Below are 9,006 nucleotides of genomic sequence, written 5' to 3' on the forward strand. Positions count from 1 at the left end.
AACAGGGACCTGGGAGGATAAAATGTTGTTTTATGCCATTAACAATAGTCAGTCATCGTTGAGCTTATGTAAGTGCTAAAAGAAAACGGAGATTCTTAAGGGAACATAGGCCGGAAAATTGAACTGCAGATTTACAGTGGATGATCAGAGAATAGTGCTTAGCGTTTTGTATGGACTGGACTGATTCCAGTGTTGGTCGCGCGTCCTGGCATGCCGCCGCCGACCGAGAGGGACATTTTCTACAGTGCAGAACGCTGTTCTACACCCCGGTGTAGGTTGCCTCTGAAATTAGTTAGCATCTGATGCTGGCTACCTTTCCTGTTCCTCGCAGGTCTTGTGTATCCTTCGGCGGCGAGATGCCTCTCCGCTTGCTATGGGCCACAGCGCCGCCACTCAGGGTATGGATCTAAAACCACTTGATTTTTCTATCGCAGGAGTATTATTGAAAAGTTATGTACAGGTACAAAGACACAAAAAAAGGAACAATTAGAATTACTGGAATGCTCCAGTTAGCTGAATTGCGCTGCATAGTTATTCCTATCCATATAATAATTTTGTTGATTAGTTTTCGATTTTGTTTGGCACACTTGCCTTTTGAGGGAACGCAGAAAAGTCACATGTTTGACATGAAATTGAAACTAAACAACAGCTTGCTTCGGTCCGGAAAGAATAATCTATTTCGGCTTCAGGGAAGCGTTTACTAAAAAAAAAGGCTAGTTTGGTTAAGAAAGTTATCAGAACAATCCATTTGATCATGCAGCTAATTTTTTTTAATCTGTCCAAGAATAAGTCGATTGCTACTAGTCAATTTGCGCAATCAAGACCAAAATATCTTTGTTGACTGTTATGTTTCCTGAGAGAAGGTTGTGATGCTGCTTGACAAAAGGTTGGTCCGTAGCAAATGAATCCTGCTAGACATGAATAAGAGGAAAATAAACAGGGAAAACAGGATGTGAGAGGAAAGATAAAATGGTGTTTTACGCTTTAAACGATGGTTCAGCGAGGAGCTAAGAAAAACAGGGCCGGTCAGCAACTTGAAGTACGAATTTAGATTAGTTGAATATAAAAAAAGGCAGTATGGTTTCTTTAGTTGCTATACTATAAGTCGGCCCAACCGGAGTACAGGTTACACTGTCTGTGACCTGGCAATGCTGTAATATAATAACGTCTGTAATTTGAGAAGCTCTTAAATTGATGTGCACACTGTACTTCTAATAAAAAAAGTCATATCCCGTAATGCCATTATTCTAATCCTTGGCTTGCCTTGAGAGAGGGGAAAGAAAGACCTCAATTAGCAGCACTATATATTCTTTTTTTTTTGAATTTTCACCGGGGAGGGAGAGAACTGCACTATATATTCTGACTAAGTGAAATATATAATGCTCCAAAAAAGAGGTTCAGCATACAGAATAAACATGATAAATTATGTTCAATTTTTTCAATAAATTTCATTTGCCCAATTCACCAAACACCAACTACAAATTATGCTAAATTTTACTAACTTATCAGCCCAGGAGGCGTCGTATAAAAACTCGGTGGATCAAGAGAAAAAAGAGACAAATTCCAACATGTGAGTTGTCAACTAGTCGTAGCAAATCCAAAATTTGCAGTGAATATCAATCAAAAATCTATAGTGGAATCTATCCATTTGTTCATTGAAATGTCGATCGGATTTGGATGTGAATTTTTGCGGTATGGCACACAAATCTAGTGCCAATCCTTTGATTTTTTAATTTAAAAATCATCATTTTGCTACAAAAATTGTAGCATCATTTGGCTCTAAATTTGACCGATGATGTCAGCTAAATGACTAAATACTTTTTTTATAACCTGTAAATGACTAGATCCTAGTAGCCTATGAAACCAGAATGCGCAAATATAGAAGGAAACCATCACCATCTCTGCTGACACCTAACCCTCCAATATTCTAGGGTGCCCTCCCAAGACGCCGCTGGCATCCCAGAAGTCCGGCGGGAGCCTCTCCTTAGCCATCTCCTGCTTCTCTGATCCTGATGCTGGTCATGCGTCCCCGTCCGGCGGCGGTGGACGAGAGGGTGTGTACATTGCTGGGTGGACTGGCTCTGAAATTAATTTGCATCCGATGCTAGCTACCATTCTCTGCTCCTGCAGGTTTCACTGATGCCAATGAGATTCCGTTTCCTACTGGCCGCCGCTCCTGGTATGGATCTAAAACCACCTAATTTCCTCATTGCATGAGTATTAATATAAAGGTTTTACACTCAGGAACAATTAGAATTACTGGAATGCCTCAGACGTATGCTGAATTGCTGCCTATTTGTTCCTATCCCTCTGACAATTTGGGTGACTGGTTGTCGAAAAAATGTGGCACAGCATGCCTGTTGTGGAATGTGGGGAGCATGTGTCGCATGCTTAGCTCTCACGGTGGAACACATGTGCGACGGCCTGCGCCCATCCGTTGTAAACCATAAAAGAAGGATCGACGAACCATGGATGCCTATTGAAAGATTCTTAGGAATGAAACCATGCCAGTAGCTAGTAACTACGTGGTAGAGACGGAGCATGTTCCGCTGCACGACATATAGTCAAACTCTTGGCGCAAAAGTTAGTAAACCACCGTGTCTTTAGCCTGCCCACCGTCTTAATCTAACTGGCCTGTACTATGTACCAGTAATCTAGTTGTACTGCTTAGGGTGCTTTATGTAGAAATATGGGTGGTATTCGATGGATTGCGCGTGCTCCTCGGGGTTACACAGAACCCTGCAGCCTTGGAGCATATAAATTTCATCGAGATGCCCAAAAAAGGCACAGCAAGGGTTGACTTTCAAAAGGTCTCTTCGGTAATTGAACGCAGTAGTATACTAGAAAGGGAACTCCATCACACCCGAGCTAAGTGCACGCACAGTAGTACAACTCATGTAAATCAAATTGATCGTTAAGTGGTTGTTTGGATACCGGATATTGCTACTCTTTCTCCGTCAGGGTTTTGGAATTCTAGGTTTTGGAGAACCAAAATTTCTGAATCCACAGGTTGGTTGGAGTAGCTGAACTTAGATTTATTCTTAGATGTTTTCCTTGTTTTTAGAGATTAATTAGATTCTGTATAATCCAGATATCCGAACAACACCTGAAGTTAAATCACAAAGACGAGAGTACACTCATCGTGTTAGAGACTAAGAATAGCATTACAATAATAGTTAAGAGCGTGCATGAAACCATGCTACTACCTAGCAACTGCGTGGAGGGGACGAGGTATCTTCGGGTAACTCGATCCACCACATGTCACAAACTCATAGACATGTGAAAAAGGACCCGATCGAGGAGTTTATTCTCAAACGGTTCTGTCCTTAAATCTGGATCGAGGTGCACACACTCTGAACAAACTACCAAGCTACTACCCCCTCAATTACTGCACATTTCGCATGGCAGTAGAGATTGGGAATAGCAGGGCACTAGGTAGCTTAATTCCTGAGAGGATGCCATCAAGTGCAAGCTCGCTTGAGGTAATGGAGGCGGCATCGGAGGCCCCCTTACAAACCAAAAAGGTTCCGTCGGAGTACATCCTGCGGAAGTACCTCCTGATGCTGGCAACGTTGGTGGTGACGGTGACATATGGCGTGGGGTTCAGCCCGCCGGGGGGTGTCTGGCAAGATAGCGTGGATGCTGCCGTCGGCAGCCACCTTGCCGGCGAACCAATCATCCAGACCACCAACAAGATCCGATACCTTGTGTTCTTCTACTGCAATGCCTTGGCGTTGGCTTCCTCGGTCTTGGTCATCGTCCTATTCCTGCTGCTCTCCATTGATCTGCTCGAGAAGAAGGAGGTGTGGGTCAGGATCATGCCACTCCGTGTGCTCATGGTGCTGGACCTGCTCAGCTTCATGGGAGCCTACGCCACCGGGAGCTTCCGTGACATGCTCACCACTGTCTACACCTCGGTGCTAATGGCCGCCGGAGTCTTTATCTACCTCACAGTCCAGGTGGTGCTGGCGTGGGGCAGCCGGACACCAGAGTTTCCTCTTCCGGCAGAGCAAGACAATATCACAGTGCAGATGCGCCAACTTGAAGAGCGGCTCCGCAAGATGATGATGCTTCTCGCTACGTTCGCTTTGAGCATCACGTACGTGTCCGGGCTGAACTCGCCGGGTGGCTTCTGGGACAACACCCGGAATGGCCACCACCCGGGCGACGCTGTTCTTAGCGAGGGCCACCATAAGGTACGCCTGGCCACCTTCTTCGTCTGCAACACCACGGCGTTCATGGCCTCACTGCTCATCATCATGCTGCTGCTCGGCCGGAAACTTCATGAGCGGACGACCGTACGGTCTCACGAGATGTTCGGATGCATCATGGCTGTGCTGGTCGGTCTCATTGGGGCATACGCCGCTGGAAGCTGCAGGGAGACTGGCACCACCGCCTATATATGTGGTCCTTATGGTTGCTGCCGGTCTGGTATGCATCCTACTTCCAGCTGTAAGATCTTTCTTCCAAAAGGACAAACAACCTTCAGCCGAGATTGGCATGTTCTTTCAGCTCCACAGATTGCTAGAGAAGACAGAAATGTGCAGATTCAGCGCTCGTCAGCCAGCTCTCTTCTTCTATTGCTGGCCACTTTTGCAACGGCCATCACCTACCCAGCGGGGCTAGATCCGCCGGGTGGCGTTTGGCAAGAAAACGGCAACGATCATCTCGCCGGCGACCCGATCCTCCTTACAACAAATGCCATTCGGTATTGGATCTTCTTCTACTTCAGTTCTGTTGCGTTTGTCTCTTCCTTGGTCACCATCATCCTGTTTGTGTTGAGAGGGTACGTGCTCAGGCTACGCGCAGTGAAGAAGGTCATGATGCTGCAATTATTTGGTCTCAGTGGTGCATACGCCGCCGGTGTTTGTAGCGACATAAACACCCTCATCTATGTCATGGCATTGGCTAGTGCTGTTCTCGTGTACCTGGTGATTCATGTTATCTTCCTCACGAGTTATGATCTATATGTTGAGGGAGAGAATTTGAGGAAGAAGCGCAAGCTGTTGTACCTCCTGGTAAGGGTCCACAGCCATGAGTTACCAAGCCGGGTTTAACCCTCCGGGCGGTTTCTGGCTCCAAAGCGATGACCGGCACAAGGCAGGCAACCCGGTCCTCGTGTACAACCATCCAAGCCGCTACAATGTCTTCTTCTACTCCAACTCTTTAAGCTTCGTGGCGTCGGTCGCGACCATGATTTTGCTAGCGAAACCCGACCTGTACAGACCAGCCATACAAAGCTATGCGCTAACCTTTTGTACGGTGTTGGGATTGTCTTGTCTGATGGGTGCCTATGCGGCCGGGAGCACACAGCATTTGACAACATCCATCGGCATCTTTCTTTTGCTGGCTGTGGCCTTCTTGATTCTAGTTGTACTGGTCCTAAAATTCTTCGTGAGGACAGTAACCTTCATGATGGCAGATGAAGAGGAGCCCAGAATAAGTGAAGAAGAAGCAGAAATTAGGAAATTATATACAAAGCGCAAACACCTGATGTTGCTAGGAATACTGGTGGCGGGTGTTACGTACCAGTCTGGTCTAGATCCGCCAGGCGGAATTTGGCAGAGCGACACCGCTGGCCACGATGCAGGCGGACCGGCAATGCAGGACAACATGAAGCAGCGGTACTTTGCCTTCTTTTACAGCAACTCCGCTTCCTTCGCGGCGTCCATTATCATGTTGTTGCTGCTGCTTCTGCAGCAGCAGCAGGGACGGCGACTCAAGAGGTTAGAACGACCGTTGCACCTTAAGGTGATGCACTCGGTTGTTATGCTGAATTTGCTGGCTCTACTAGTGGCCTATGCTTCCGGCTCCAGCAGGGACTGGAAGTCGACTTTGTCTGTTGCCGCACTAGTCATAATCGTCCTTGCCTACATTGTAATCAAGGCGATGGTGAGCGCATTACTGCATGGACGTTCAGGACAGCCTCATCCCGAGGGCTGGGATGTTGTGACCACGGTACCTACGCAGACTGAACCAGCTGCTCCAATCGATGAAGATTATGAAGGCATAAACCTAGACTGTGAGCCGAACAACGATGTGGTCGTTCAGAACCTGAAGGACTTGGATTTACTTGAACGGTTTCGTCGAGGCGAAAACAATAAGCCGGATGGTGCACCTGCAGACCATATTCCAGATTGGTGGGAAGACATGCGTGATAGTGATGATGAAACTCCTGAGCCAACTGACCCCAACGACGACTGACTTTTGAAATTTGTAAAACTATGTACTGGTGAATGTAAACTTTGTCGAGTCTGACAGCTCGATAGTCAATGTACTTTTTGATGTAACAACTTGTGATTTAAAACTTCTAAAGTTGTGCTTATGAATTTGTGCTTCTGGCCAAGAAGTTCTAAACTTTTGATTTAAAACTTCTAAAGTTGTGCTTATGAATCGCAGTACATCTGCTTATGAACTACATAACTTGTTCTTATGGACAGCTTTACTTGCGTGCTAGCTTATGAGCTTCCTTACTTGTGCTTATGAAACTGCTTTGATTTCTTACAAATTTCTAAACCTCAAGGTGTATCATGTGTAGTAATCAAAATACTTTTTGTCCATGCAGGTGATTGAAAGATGATAGACGCTAACAATAAAAAGGGCGCCAACAAGAAGAGTCTTGTTCATGTGATTAACAGCTTGGAGGTCGGGCCGATCGTGAGGTTGAAAACGAAGGGCAAGGGTGCGGAGACTTCCACACAGGGACACGAGAGACCCCCCCCCCCCCAACCGACACTAAGGCAGAGGAGTCTGAGGAGGAGACGGGGTGGAGGAGGATGAACATGCTATTGTTTGTCACGATACATAGGGTGGGCATGGGACCTCACATGGTTTTGGCTCGGGTGGAGGAGGAGGATGAGGGCGCGGAGAGTGAGATGGAGGAATTGTTGGATAACGATGAATGACCAGAGCCACAGGCGGGAGAAGTGTGGTTGTGTGGGTTTCAAAGCTCCCCACGCGACCATATGCGCTAAAGAAAGTCATTCTTGACCCAGTCAGCAAAAAGTAAGTGACTATATCCACTCTGACAAATTAGTAGAACGTCCGTGCATTGCTACGGGCTACAATGCATATAAATCAATCATAACAAATGGTCTTCAAGGTCCAAACTTACTCCCTTATATGTCCGGATGTGTTGGGACATCGAATGGGCGCCCAATGGGCTCCCCAAAATTCAACCGTCTGGATTGTCCGGGTTCCCCCAAATCCAATCCATATATGGGGGAGAAAAGTGGCTGTCTGAACTATCCGCAATGTTATCCCCAACACACGGTGCCAAGAAAAAAAACACACCCGGCGCACCCTTCCCTTTTCCCGCCGGACCCTCCCCTTCCCGCTCGGTTTTCTGCCGTAGCGGGACATTTCTAGCAAGAAGCCTGTGTGTTGCAACGGGGCGTACATATTAAAATGGTTCAACATCAATCTTATCCGAAATAGTTAATTGCTCATGTGTCGCAACAAGGGCATACATATTCTAGTGGGTGAACATTAACCTTCTTCAACATATCATTTACGATTGACTTGCACATGACGGAACATTCAAGCTTTCTCTACCCACTATCTCCTTTCTACAAGATCTATCCCCCTCCCTCTCCCTCCATCCCCCCTCTCTCTTTCTCCATTAAACTGGATTATGTCATGGCCATGCTACATCAGTTCTTTAAATGTACACATCAATCTACTCATTCACACTAATTCATTAATCTAGTCCCTTGCTCTTGAATGATGTACATTCTCCCATATTTCCCATGTTATACAAGCGTAGTTATAAAGGGATGCCAATTCATTCCTCTATGCTAAAATTCCATTACGATGCACATCCACAACCTTCTAAAAAAACATACTATATTAGTACAAATGATTACACACCATAATTCTAAGTTAGTATAACCACATGTTAAAATATTGAATACCTCTCCTTGTCGGGACAATTTGAGCAGAATAAAGTATCTATTATCATGTTTTAGAACGGAATTATTCAGTTTTTTTGTTATTTTGTACTGTATAATTCCTTTGTTTATGAGATCATTTTCCCTGAAGGTTTCCAATCAATAGGGGTGTAGTATAGGTAGTTACAGAGTGTAGGCTCCCCTAGCTTGAATTATTTTTGCGTGTGTCTAGGGCACATCTAGATGTGCCCTAGTTATTGCACATCTAAGTGAGTGATACAAGCACAAAGAGGAAAAGAAAAAAGAAAACGAAAATATCCACACGAATCTCGACGTAAAATCAATGACATAGGACTTAGATGTGCAATACTTATGGCACATCTAGATGTGCTTTAGCAAAATTGATTATTTTACCCAATCTTTGAGAGTCAAAGGTTTGATTTTTCCGGCCTTATATATGCGTGCTTGACCCGTAATGCATGTAGACATCTGCGGACATGTGTTAATATGGGGTTTCCTTCCACCGCTCTCATCATACCGTTTTCCTTATAGGTGGTTAGCTTGACCTCCCCTATTTCTATTATATTGAGAAATCGCTCTTTAATCTTAAGCAGAAACATCTTTGTTTCAACTCTCGAATCTATCATGCCTCCGTTTCGCTGAATGATATAATTTTGGGGTATTAGTCTCCTTCAAAGCTTTACAATTTCTAATCATGTAGTTTGTCTTCTAGGTCACAAAACTTGGACGTCGTTTAAAAAACTTGGAAAATATTGTGTTTTTTCTTACCAAAAAAACATAGCACCATATGCAATCCTTGACAAAGACATTTCCTTCTTTCTTCATATTACAAAATGAACACTCACAAGGAAGCATTGATGAAAAAGGAAAATCCTTTACGCCCAATATGACCAGGCTTTAATCATCATAATTTCAAAACTAAAAGTATGTTATGGTTATATAATATAAGGGAAAGTAGTGGCTGAACCCCACCTTGGTGCACCTGAAGGAAATATACCCTAGAGGCAATAATAAAGTTGTTATTTTATTTTTCCTTATTCATGATAAAGGTTTATTATTCATGCTAGAATTATATTAATTGGAAGCTTAAATACAT

At 44.7% G+C, this 9,006-nt stretch overlaps 1 pseudogene; it reads left to right on the forward strand.

Moving 5' to 3' along the window:
- Nucleotides 1-3,386: 3,386 nt before the first annotated feature.
- Nucleotides 3,387-6,204, forward strand: LOC125534686 (annotated as a pseudogene).
- Nucleotides 6,205-9,006: the final 2,802 nt, after the last annotated feature.

The sequence above is a fragment of the Triticum urartu genome, chromosome 2, assembly GCF_003073215.2.
Source record: "Triticum urartu cultivar G1812 chromosome 2, Tu2.1, whole genome shotgun sequence".
Classification (NCBI taxonomy): Eukaryota; Viridiplantae; Streptophyta; class Magnoliopsida; order Poales; family Poaceae; genus Triticum; species Triticum urartu.